This window comes from Staurois parvus, unplaced genomic scaffold (genome assembly GCF_062004578.1).
Source record: "Staurois parvus isolate SC_StPar_1 unplaced genomic scaffold, SC_StPar_1.0 ptg000230l, whole genome shotgun sequence".
Taxonomy (NCBI): Eukaryota; Metazoa; Chordata; class Amphibia; order Anura; family Ranidae; genus Staurois; species Staurois parvus.
Window position 1 is genome coordinate 6,498,631 of NW_028318026.1, and position 10,997 is coordinate 6,509,627.

The 10,997-nt window shown below is 40.8% G+C and overlaps 1 protein-coding gene across 1 annotated transcript in view; it reads right to left on the minus strand.

Annotated features, from left to right (window-relative positions):
- The window catches only part of LOC149460447 (carbonic anhydrase 13-like), a 32,690-nt gene extending 22,474 nt beyond the window's left edge, over positions 1-10,216 (minus strand). The window contains exon 1 of the mRNA XM_089679718.1: positions 10,102-10,216. The gene's annotated coding sequence lies outside the window, so the exon portion shown is untranslated. The remainder of the gene's footprint in view (positions 1-10,101) is intronic.
- Positions 10,217-10,997: the final 781 nt, after the last annotated feature.

Sequence of the window (10,997 nt, forward strand, 5' to 3'; positions counted from 1 at the left end):
ACTTTATGGAAAATCAATACCATTTTCCTGGATATGTGCATTGTCATGTGGATCCATAAATAGCATATATAGATTGGTCATGAGAAGACATTTGCCTATAGAAACATTTGTTTTAGGATGCTGAGGAAACTGCACCAACAATAAATTGAGAATGAACAACATCAGCTTAACTTGATTAAAGAACTGAGGTCACCAAGATCATATGCTTTTTCATATTGTTTGTACCATAATTTTCATACATGTAAAACTTTCATTGGTCAGTTTTATGTCCTTATGTTCTTTTATCTAATTTTTTTCAAGTTGAGACTATGATGGTGAAGGGTCCTGACTGACCATACTGTAGGTATCCTTGTAGTTTCCCCTCTCCATAGTTCTTTTTTATGCACTTCTTTAACAGCTATGCACTGTTGTATTACATGGCCATGGCTCCAATAAGCTGTTGGTCATCTATATTACTCATAAATATGTAACAGTGCACAAAATGCAACTATGCTCTGTGCTCTGCACATGCACTACTTTGTAGTGCTCTGCTTTCAAAGATTTCTCATCCCTGACTGGTATGTCAGGGTGATGTGATCTTCTGCTAGATACTTAATGCCACTATGACTATTCCCTGCTGGACATTTGCTGCAACCATGTAAATCCCCTGCCTGATATTTACTGCCACCATGACCATCCCCTGCTAGATACTGTACTTACTGCTACCATAACCATTCCTCACCAGATACTCACTGCTACATGACTGTACCCTGCCAGATATCTAATGCTACCATGACCACCTCCTGACAATACTTACTGCTACCATGATTCAATGGCCTTCCCCTTCAGATACTTACTGCTAATAGCAGTATCTCTAATAGATAGTTACTGTTAAAATAACCTTCCCCTGCCAGATTCGTAAACTGGGTACACACTATGAGAAAATCAGATGACCGGTCATCCAATTATCCATGAAAGTGCGTATCATGATGTAACCGACAATGGTATTAACTTAAATTAACGTAAATTCTCGAATGACAAAGGTAAACATTCTGTTTTTTGTATGATTTTTAAGTTTGTTGCCACTTTCCTCCAGGTTGTTCTAATCATGCACATTTTTCTCTGTTCTACCATGACTATCCCCTGCTAGATACTTACTGCTATAATGACTATCCCCTGCTAGATACTTACTGCTACCATGACTATCCCTTGCCAAATACATACTGCTACCATGACTATCCCCTGCCAGTGCTTACTGCTACCATGAATATCCCCTGCCAGTGCTTACTGCTACCATGGCTATCCCCTGCCATTACTTACTGCTACCATGACTATCCCCTGCCAGTGCTTACTGCTACCATGGCTATCCCCTGCCAAATACACACTGCTACCATGACTATCCCCTGCCAGTGCTTACTGCTACCATGACTATCCCCTGCTAGATACTTACTGCTACCATGACTTTCCCCTGCCAGATACTTATTGCTACCATGACTATCCCCTGCCAGATACTTACTGCTACCATGACTATCCCCTGCCAGATACTTACTGCTACCATGACTATCCCCTGCTAGATACTTACTGCTACCATGACTATCCCCTGCCAGATACTTACTGCTACCATGACTATCCCCTGCCAGATACTTACTGCTACCATGATTATCTCCTGCCAGATACTTACTGCTACCATGACTATCCCCTGCCAGATACTTACTGCTGCCATGACTATCCCCTTCCAGATACTTACTGCTGCCATGATTATTCCCTGCTAGATACTATTACCATGAACATCCCCTGCTAGATACTTACCACTACCATGACCATCCCTGCCAGATAGGTATTGCTACTATGACCTGCTACATATTTACTGTTGTCTATGACCCCTGTTGTGAGATCTCCCCTACCGCTGGCCTGGCCATAACAGCACAATGCAAAGAAATGTCTGTTTTCAAGCATCCCAGTAGTCAGTAAGTGGTACTAGCTACTGAAATACAATGCTGTTACAGCATTGTAATACCTTACAGGTAAAAGCTTGTGTTTTAGCAGCTAATTACCCTTTGAGGAAAGTTTAATGGTGAGTCAGAAAGGGTATTTACAGTACATTTACAGTACATTAACCACTTGCCCTCCTGAGGATTTATCCCCGTTCCTGACCAGGCCATTTTTTGCGTTACAGCGCTGCATTACTTTACCTGACAATTGCACGGTCATGCAATGCTGCACCCAAATGAAATTTACGTTCTTTTTTTCCCACGAATTGAGCTTTCTTTCAGTATTTGATTTTCTGTGTGATTTTTATTTTTTGCACTATAAAAAGAGACCAACAATTTTGAGGAAAAAAATAATATTTTTGGCTTTTTGCTATTAAATATGTCCAGTTAAAAAAATTTAAAAAATCAAATTTCATCATAAATTAGGCCAAAATGTATTCTGCTACATGTCTTTGCTAAAAAAAATATCCCAATATGTGTAAATTAATTGTTTTACATGAACGTTATATTGTTTACAAATGGCGGTATATATATTGGGATTTTGGGTTTTTTTTTACTTGTAATGGCGGCAATCAGCCACTTATAGTGGGACTACAGGACTGCAGCGGGCATTCTGATACTGGGGGGAACTGACTTGGTGTCACTGACATCCCCAGTGAAACCAATACAGTGATCAGGGCTAAAAAAAACACTGACATTGTACTAATGGCACTGGGCAGGAAGGGGTTAACTGTGTTCTGTGTGCTGTTTTATTAAGTGCTGTGCTTCACTGTAAGCACACTGCTTTGCATGGCTGTGCTCTGCACAGCCATCCAAAGCAGTGTGCACAAGCTGACAGGGAGGAGAACTGTTTTGTTTACAAACACTCCTCCTCCCCGTCGGAGTTGCTTGGCAATCACCGGGCGTCAGTGAATATTACCCGGCCAGGACCCGGTGATTGAGAGCCGCGAATGGCGGCGCAGCTAGAGCGCACACCGGAAATGCAAAATCACGTATATATACATGATTTTGCACACCCATGCTGCCCTGTAGCAGTGTTTCTGCTATAGGGTGGTTGGGAAGCGATTAAATAATGTACTAGGCATAAAATGCAGAGCAGAAAATGATATGAAATACCATTAAAATTTAGTAGAATGAAAAATAGTTAGAACTTCTGACAATGATTTTATCACTGGCTGTGCCTTTCTGACCTTTTGACAGTTGTTTTCCCCCCTTTTTTTGTATGACGTCACAAGGACAAGAAATAGGGAAAAAATAACGGAGTAACAGACAGAAATAAAAACTGGGTAAAAATTTTATTTTATTTCAACCAAAACAACATGTGTGCCTACAGTTGGGCTAACACTTTCATATGGCCATGCACAAAGTTTCATAAAACCTTAACTGCTGTCAGTCATCAAACTGGAGCTAAAGTTGTTGCCATCACATTCTTATTTATGCCTAAAGCATCTTTCAGCCATCCTATATACACTATATTACCAAAAGTATTGGGTTGCCTGCCTATACACATGAAATTTAAAGGCATCCCAGTCTTAGTCTGTAGGGTTTGATATTGAGTTGGCCCACCCGCTGCAGCTATAACAGCTTCAACTCTTCTGGGAAGGCTGTCCACAAGGTTTAGGAGTGTGTCTATGGGAATGTTTAACCATTCTTCCAGGAGCGCATTTGTGAGGTCAGACACTGATGTCTGACAAAAAGGCCTGGATTGCAGTCTCCGCTCGAATTCATCCTAAAGATTTTTTATTGGGTTTAGGTCAGGACTTTGTGCAGGCCAGTCAAGTTCCTCCACCCCAAACTAGCTCATCCATGTCTTTATGGAGCTTGCTTTGTGCACTGGTGCGCAGTCATGTTGGAACAGGAGGGGCCATCCCCAAACTGTTCCCACAAAGCTGGGAAATTGTCCAAATGTCTTGGTATGCTGATGCCTTAAGAGTTACCTTCACTAGAACTAAGGGGCCAAGCCCAACCTCTTGAAAAACAACCTCACACCATAATCCCCCTTCCACCAAACTTTACATTTGGAACAATGCAGTCAGGCAAGTACCGTTCTCCTGGCAACCGCCAAACCCAGACACGTCTATAGAATTGCCAGACTCAGGAGCATGATTGGTCACTCCAGAGAACACGTCTCCACTGCTCTAGAGTCCAGTGGTGGCGTGCTTTACACCACTGCATCCGATGCTTTGCATTGCACTTGGTGATGTAATGTCAAGGTCCTACCTTTTCCCTGAGGTTATGTTACTCCATGTGCTGGCGTCCATCTTGGATTCTGCTGTGCATGATGGGAATCCTTTTATGCCTTCAGGTCTCTGTGGTCCATCCCCCAGAGGGGTGTGGCTGATGACAAATAAGCCTGTGGCCCGCACATGCTCTTTGCACTTGTGTCTTGTGTCTTGTGTCTTTGTGTTGCTATTACTCTGTTCTGACTCTCGTGACTCTCCTGGTATCTGATTTGGCTTGTGACTTGACTATTCTTTGTATTCTCCCTTGATCTGACCCTCTGTTGCTGAACCCGGCTCGTGACCTGTGATTCTCGTCTGCTGTCCTGTACTGTTTTGTCCTGTTGTTGTTGACCCGGCTTGTCTGACTACTCTTTTGTCTCTTCCACCAGCTACACGCCATTGGCGGCGGCCATTACCGCAGCTGAGGTGTCTCGGGGGCCGCGACCTGGTTCCTGGCTGCGTCAAGTCCATCCCCACCATCAGGGGCCCTGGTGAAGGGCAGCCTGGGACTTAGACTCCGCGCCCTGAGGGACTTCGGTCTGTGGGTAGTGGTTGTCGTCAGCCAGTGCATTACATTGTTAGGCCTGCCTGTCCGTTCCTCGGCCCCTGCCCTGACTTGTAAGGCTTGGATGCAGCTGCTCAGCCATGGAAACCCATTTCGTGAAGCTCTCTACACACTGTTGTTGTGCTAATCTGAAGGAGGTCTTTAGCTATTGTCTCTGCAGACAGTTGGTGACTTCTATGCACTGTGCGCTTCAGCATACACTGACCCCACTCTGTCATTTTATGTGGCCTACCACTTGGTGGCTGAGTTTCTGTTGTTCCCAGTTAATTCCACTTTGTTATACTACCACTAACAGTTGACCGTGGAATATTTAGTAGCAAGGAAATTTCATAGATGACCTTATTGCACAGATGGCAACCTTTCACGGTACTACACTTGAATTCACTGAGCTCCTTTCATCAATGTTTGTAGAAGCAGTCTGCATGCCTAGGTGCTTGATTTTATACACCTGTGGCCATGGAGGTGATTGGAACACCTGAATCCAATGATTTGGAGGGGTGTCCCAATACATTTGGTAATATAGTGTATGTTTATTGCTGCTGATGAACATGAAACCTTCACCAACCCTCACATATTTGACTTGGACAGATCACAGCTATTCAGTGAGTAGGTATTAAGTTCTACATATAAAATATGTATGCAGCGCTAATAAAAATATAAAATCAGGTGAAGAATCAAATAAATCAGAAATTGCACAATATCATAATTCAGCAACTCAGTCCATACATTGTGGTAAAGCAAAGTGATTATGTGCAAGTGTTCATAAATCCGTAATAGAAGGATAACCGTGACTCTTGTGCTCTTGAGAGTGTACAAACATTGCACTAACCAGATAGCGCATGAGCAATTAAGACCTGCTCCTGGTGCTCTGGACTTGAAATGCCAGGAAGATGTCATCAGCGTGTAGGCCACTAGATGTCATCAGTCTAGGTGTACTTCTAATCCTTCCACCATGCTGATCATCAGCGGGGGAGGGAGAGGTCACACACCAATCCAGGTCATCAGGAACCTCTGAGGAAGTGTTTTCACACGAAACGCGTTAGGGAGGTGCCCCTGACCTTTGTACATATACTGCAAGGCCATCCTGATTGACTCCTTGGTGGCCATATCAGAACTAAGAACTATTGCATCTATGTTGACTGAGTCTCTGGTACCATAGGGTATGGAACTGTTAAGCCAAGAACCCTACCACAGTTCTTCATGTGTTTTGTGTTACCTTCATTCAACCAAATAATAATCGTGACACTATACGTGGTCTCTGTGTGCCTTTCTTCCACATCCGGTACCAACTAACTGACTCTGTCTATAAACATGTTAGAACACTCACATTTGAAGTCACATTTGATGTTGGAGAGCTGAGGAGCAGGATATTTCTCATGACATCAAATAATTACTATTTATACTTTCAAAACTATTTTTCAATTGTATTATCTCAAGTTTCGGAGAAAACTGATGATTCATAGAAGGTGCATCTGACAGCAGAAAAGAATGGATTTATGTAACTGGTAAATCAAGTATTAAGGTAAAATATTTCACACATGAGAACATCAGTAGAAATTATGGATGGATGTTCACTATAAGACTGCAATAGTCTGTAGAAGAAACTTAACTGAATTGACATTCAAGTTAACTAAGCTAGTAATCCGTACCGGACATTGCTTAGCACCAATATGACATTCCTAGCACCAAAGTTGTGGAAGGCAGAATTAAGAGTTTTAAATCCTCATCAGTTGGCAAAAAATTTCCAGAAAAGAAAATTCAGGTTCTTTTCTTTTTGAACTTTTATTTTTATATATGAGCGGCTGTTCAATTCAAAGTGACACTATGGTCAAAATCAAAAGGGAATTATATGATACAGTCTGTCAGTAACATTAACACAGCAGTCTATGTAACTAAGTTTATTACCTGGTGATTCGGCCAGTAAGTCTGTTGTTTTTCAGATTCCCTTAACTCTTTTGCTGCCACAGTTGTAGAAGCTACGTCTGTAGCAGCGGGGGGGGGGGGGGGGGGTTTACACACATTCCTAGTGGCTGCAGCATGTGAATATCTGGCAGCACTAGGGTCGTTGGTTCGAATCCCAACCACGGCACCACCTGCCTAGAGTTTGCATGTTCTCCCTGTGTCTGCGTGGGTTTCCTCCGGGTACTCCGGTTTCCTCCCACACTCCAAAGACATGCTGTCAGGTTAATTGGATCCTGTCTAAATTGGCCCTGGTATGTGTATGTATGAATGTGAGTTAGGGATCTTAGATTGTATACCCCTTGAGGGTTAGTGACTGATGTGAATGTACAATATATATATGTAAAGCTCTGCGTAAATTGACGGCGCTATACAAGTACCTGAAATAAATAAATATCTGACAAGCCGACTGCCGGAGAGACTATGCAGCCACACAATTACTTCCACACGCTCCTCTTCACCTTACTGCCCTGGAAGCAACATTTAAAACTTCACTTCCAGATCCCAACGCCACTTTACACCATACTGGCTGGAGAAGAATCTGATGGAACACAATCTGCATTCCATTAGCTTCAATGGAAGGCAGATGAGACATCAGTTGTCTTTTAGACCCCTGATGTCTCATTAAAGAGAACCTGTCACAAAAAAATGCACTTTCTGTCCCCTATGTGATGAAAAAAAGTCAAAAAAAAAGTTTAAAAAAATTGTAAAAAATTTAAGTTCCACCCAAGTCCTTACAATTACCCCCCAAAAAAAACCTTTGAGTCCCACTCACACACACATGAATGTAAATGCATGCGTCAGGGGCACCTATGCCTGAAAACATTGATTGCGCTACATATGTTACATACTGCTGCACATGCTAGAGTGAGGTCAGTAATTCTAGGCACACTATTCATGGTTAACTCTAAAAGCTGATTACCGGTAGGGCTTTGAAAGCGTTGCCAATGGAAAATATAAGATATGGAAGTGTGTCACCATTTCACACAATTTTAAGTTTTGGTATATTGGGTATCTACCTACTCAGCCCAACCTCATCTTTTACATATTACCCAAAATTGGGTAATTTATTGTTTTTGTGTGCCCTAAAATTAACTTTAGTGTATTTTCAACTTAAATTTTCTAAACCGTTTCACCAATATTGCGTCATATAAAAAATTGGAACTACCACTATTTTATTCTCTAGGGTATCTGCTTTCTGAAAATATATAATATTTGAGAATTTTATGTAATCTTCAGGCATAAAATGATTTTTTAAAAATGTGCATAACAACAGAAAAATGGCCCTGGAAGTGAAGGTTTAAAGCGGAACTAAATGCACCTATGTATCTAGCTCAACCATGATCTCAAACTTTGTAAATGTGGGCTTCTAAGGAAATCGTTGTTCAAGCACAAATATTTAAAGTATAATTAAAGTCAAAACATTTTTTTCTAGTTTTGGATAGAGTGTAGATGGATGTCAGCTTGTATTACTGTCTGTGCCCACATTAGGGAGATTCACCCTCTTTAATTGTCCTATTTACCATTATCATTGAAAGTGAAAGTAAAAGAAATTCCCAAATTTTGGGTTGTGCCCAGAAAAGTAATAGTGGGAAATCTTCCAATGGAGACACTGGTTCTGGTGATCTGGGGCTGGGGGTGGGTTGGGCAGGGATTTCTTCTCACTTCCTGTCTGGCTATGGGATAGGAAGCGAAGATAAATCTCCCCAATGGAACACAGATGACAAAATAAAAAAATCTGACAGGGGTTAAAACCCTTCCTTACTAAATCCAAAATGAAAAAAAAGGTTTTGCCTATAGTTCTAACTTTAAATATTCATGATCATTTCAGAAGAAGATTCTTCTACTTTTAAAGTCTGTTTTTCTCCCCTTAGGCTGGGTAGTCAGGTGTTGGTCTATTTCTGCATTTGGAATACAGAACAGGGAATGAAAATGTCAAATTCCAGCTTGCCCTCTTATTTTTTTATTCAGTGCTGACATCCAATTGCCAAGTATTTTGTTCAAAATATTTTAAACTTTACGTTACCTGAACCACAAATATATTTGTAGTTTAAATGCATATTAAAAGTAAAGGTTTGTTGGAATGTTAACTGACTGAATCGCTAATTATTTAAACAACTGATACTGCAAAAGAGCAGTGGAGAACATTCACATCAACCAATCATAACACAATGTTTTTATACACAGATAAGATTTGGGCATTTATCGCAACTACTAAGAAGCCACCTAATTCAAATCTTGAGACTGTGGTCATGTAACCCTTTAGGAAAATGAGCTTTTAATACAATGAATAGGAACTAAAACATTATTTCCAAAACCTTAACCAGATTGCTGATAAACTGCAACCTGGTCCACTTATATAGCCATTTTTGGACTACTGGGCAAAGCTGGATCCATTGTTGACTATGTCCCAGATTTTCAGACAACAGTTGATAGTTGTAGTCTTGTCTGCTCTTTTCCTGGTCACCAAGGGAAGTTTTATTTCTATCCCCATTGAGATTTTACATGGATCTACCATGCTGCAACAGCAATAGCCACCATGGCACGCAGTTGGGTCAAAGTCCCATTGACTTCTATGGACAAGTTTCACACGTGGTGCCACTTGTCAAACTCAGCATGCCAAGCAAAGCTTTGTGGCTGTGGCTATGTAAACTCACCCCTCCAGCTGTCATGTAAAGTTGGAGGTGTCAAGAGGTGATTAAAATGCAGGTCAACCGCCTGTTTTTACAGCCCCTGCTGCCAGTGTGAACAAAGCCTTACATTAGATCCTTGTAGACTGTTGTTATGTATGGAGGGGGGCATTTTAGGAAGGTATTTAACTGTAAATAAGTGAACAACACACAAAAAAAAAGATGCAGCCACTTCTAATATTGACTTTCTAAACTGCATGCTTATTCCAGCTCAGTGGCTCAAAGACAACCTGACTATTAGCATTTTCTGAAGAAAGTTAGAAATGGCAGTTTCCATATTTCTCTCGGTACAGATAGAACACACATTCTACTACAGAAGTATCTCAACAGTATCAACAGGTTGCTTAATCTGGTTTACAGCATGTACATAACATTTGAATGAAACAAAATATAGTTAATTGTTCCTGGTATTGCATGCCCGGTCATGTGAAATCTGAAATTCATTAGCAAAAAGCCGCAATGAATAATTTTCTGGCCTGGATCCAGTACTGCATCGCTGCTTCATTCATGTTCCATAACAGCTAGGTATAAATAGTCCCATTACAAATTATAGACTAGGACTAAAAAGCTTTAGACTTTTGTGCCAATGCAGGTCAAAATTTCATTAGTCATCAGCAAGGACCATTATCATTTAGCTCTTAGTCAAGGCATTCTTCCTGTTCTCATCAGATATTATATTTATGTGTTGTACTCACATACTGGTGACCCGATCTCTACGCTGCCTCCTCTGATATGACTATATGGCCATCACCTCTCAGCTTAGTGGCTCAGCAGCAGAAACATACAAAATCAGACTGGTTTGACAAGCCAAGCCTCTTAATGTAAAGGGGTGGATCCTGCATTGGATCGTCTTGTAGGATGCCTGTATAGGAGTTCTAAAGGGTAGTGAAGGACACATTTGATAAGCATGCTATTGCAAACACATTTATCTAGCATTAGATATGGGATCTCAACAGAAGAATTTTTTGTTTCCTTTCACTCTGAACTGTGTACACTCTATATATCATATCCTCACATCTAAAGAATGTTAGAGATACAGTGCATCTAAGATCAGAAAAGGCTACGAATCACTTTACCTGCTCAAACGACCTGAAGACTTCTATAATGGGAACATTACAGTTAGCCCCATTTTTATCTACTCTGCTGTTACTTGTACATTCTCTGGGACACAGATTAAAACTAATTCTCAACACAAATTGCAAACTTTATGTAAATTGTCTTTCAACATTAAATGTTGTTCAACAGTGATGGAATTTTTATCTCTGACCATCTATAGTAATACACCATTACTGACCATCTATAGTAATACACCTTTACTGACCATCTATAGTAATACACCATTACTGACCATCTATAGTAATACACCATTACTGACCACCTATAGTAATACACCATTACTGACCACCTGTAGTAATACACCATTACTGACCATCTATAGTAATACACCATTACTGACCATCTATAGTAATACACCTTTACTGACCATCTATAGTAATACACCATTACTGACCACCAGTAGTAATACACCATTACTGACCATCTATAGTAATACACCTTTACTGGCCATCTATAGTAATACACCATTACTGAC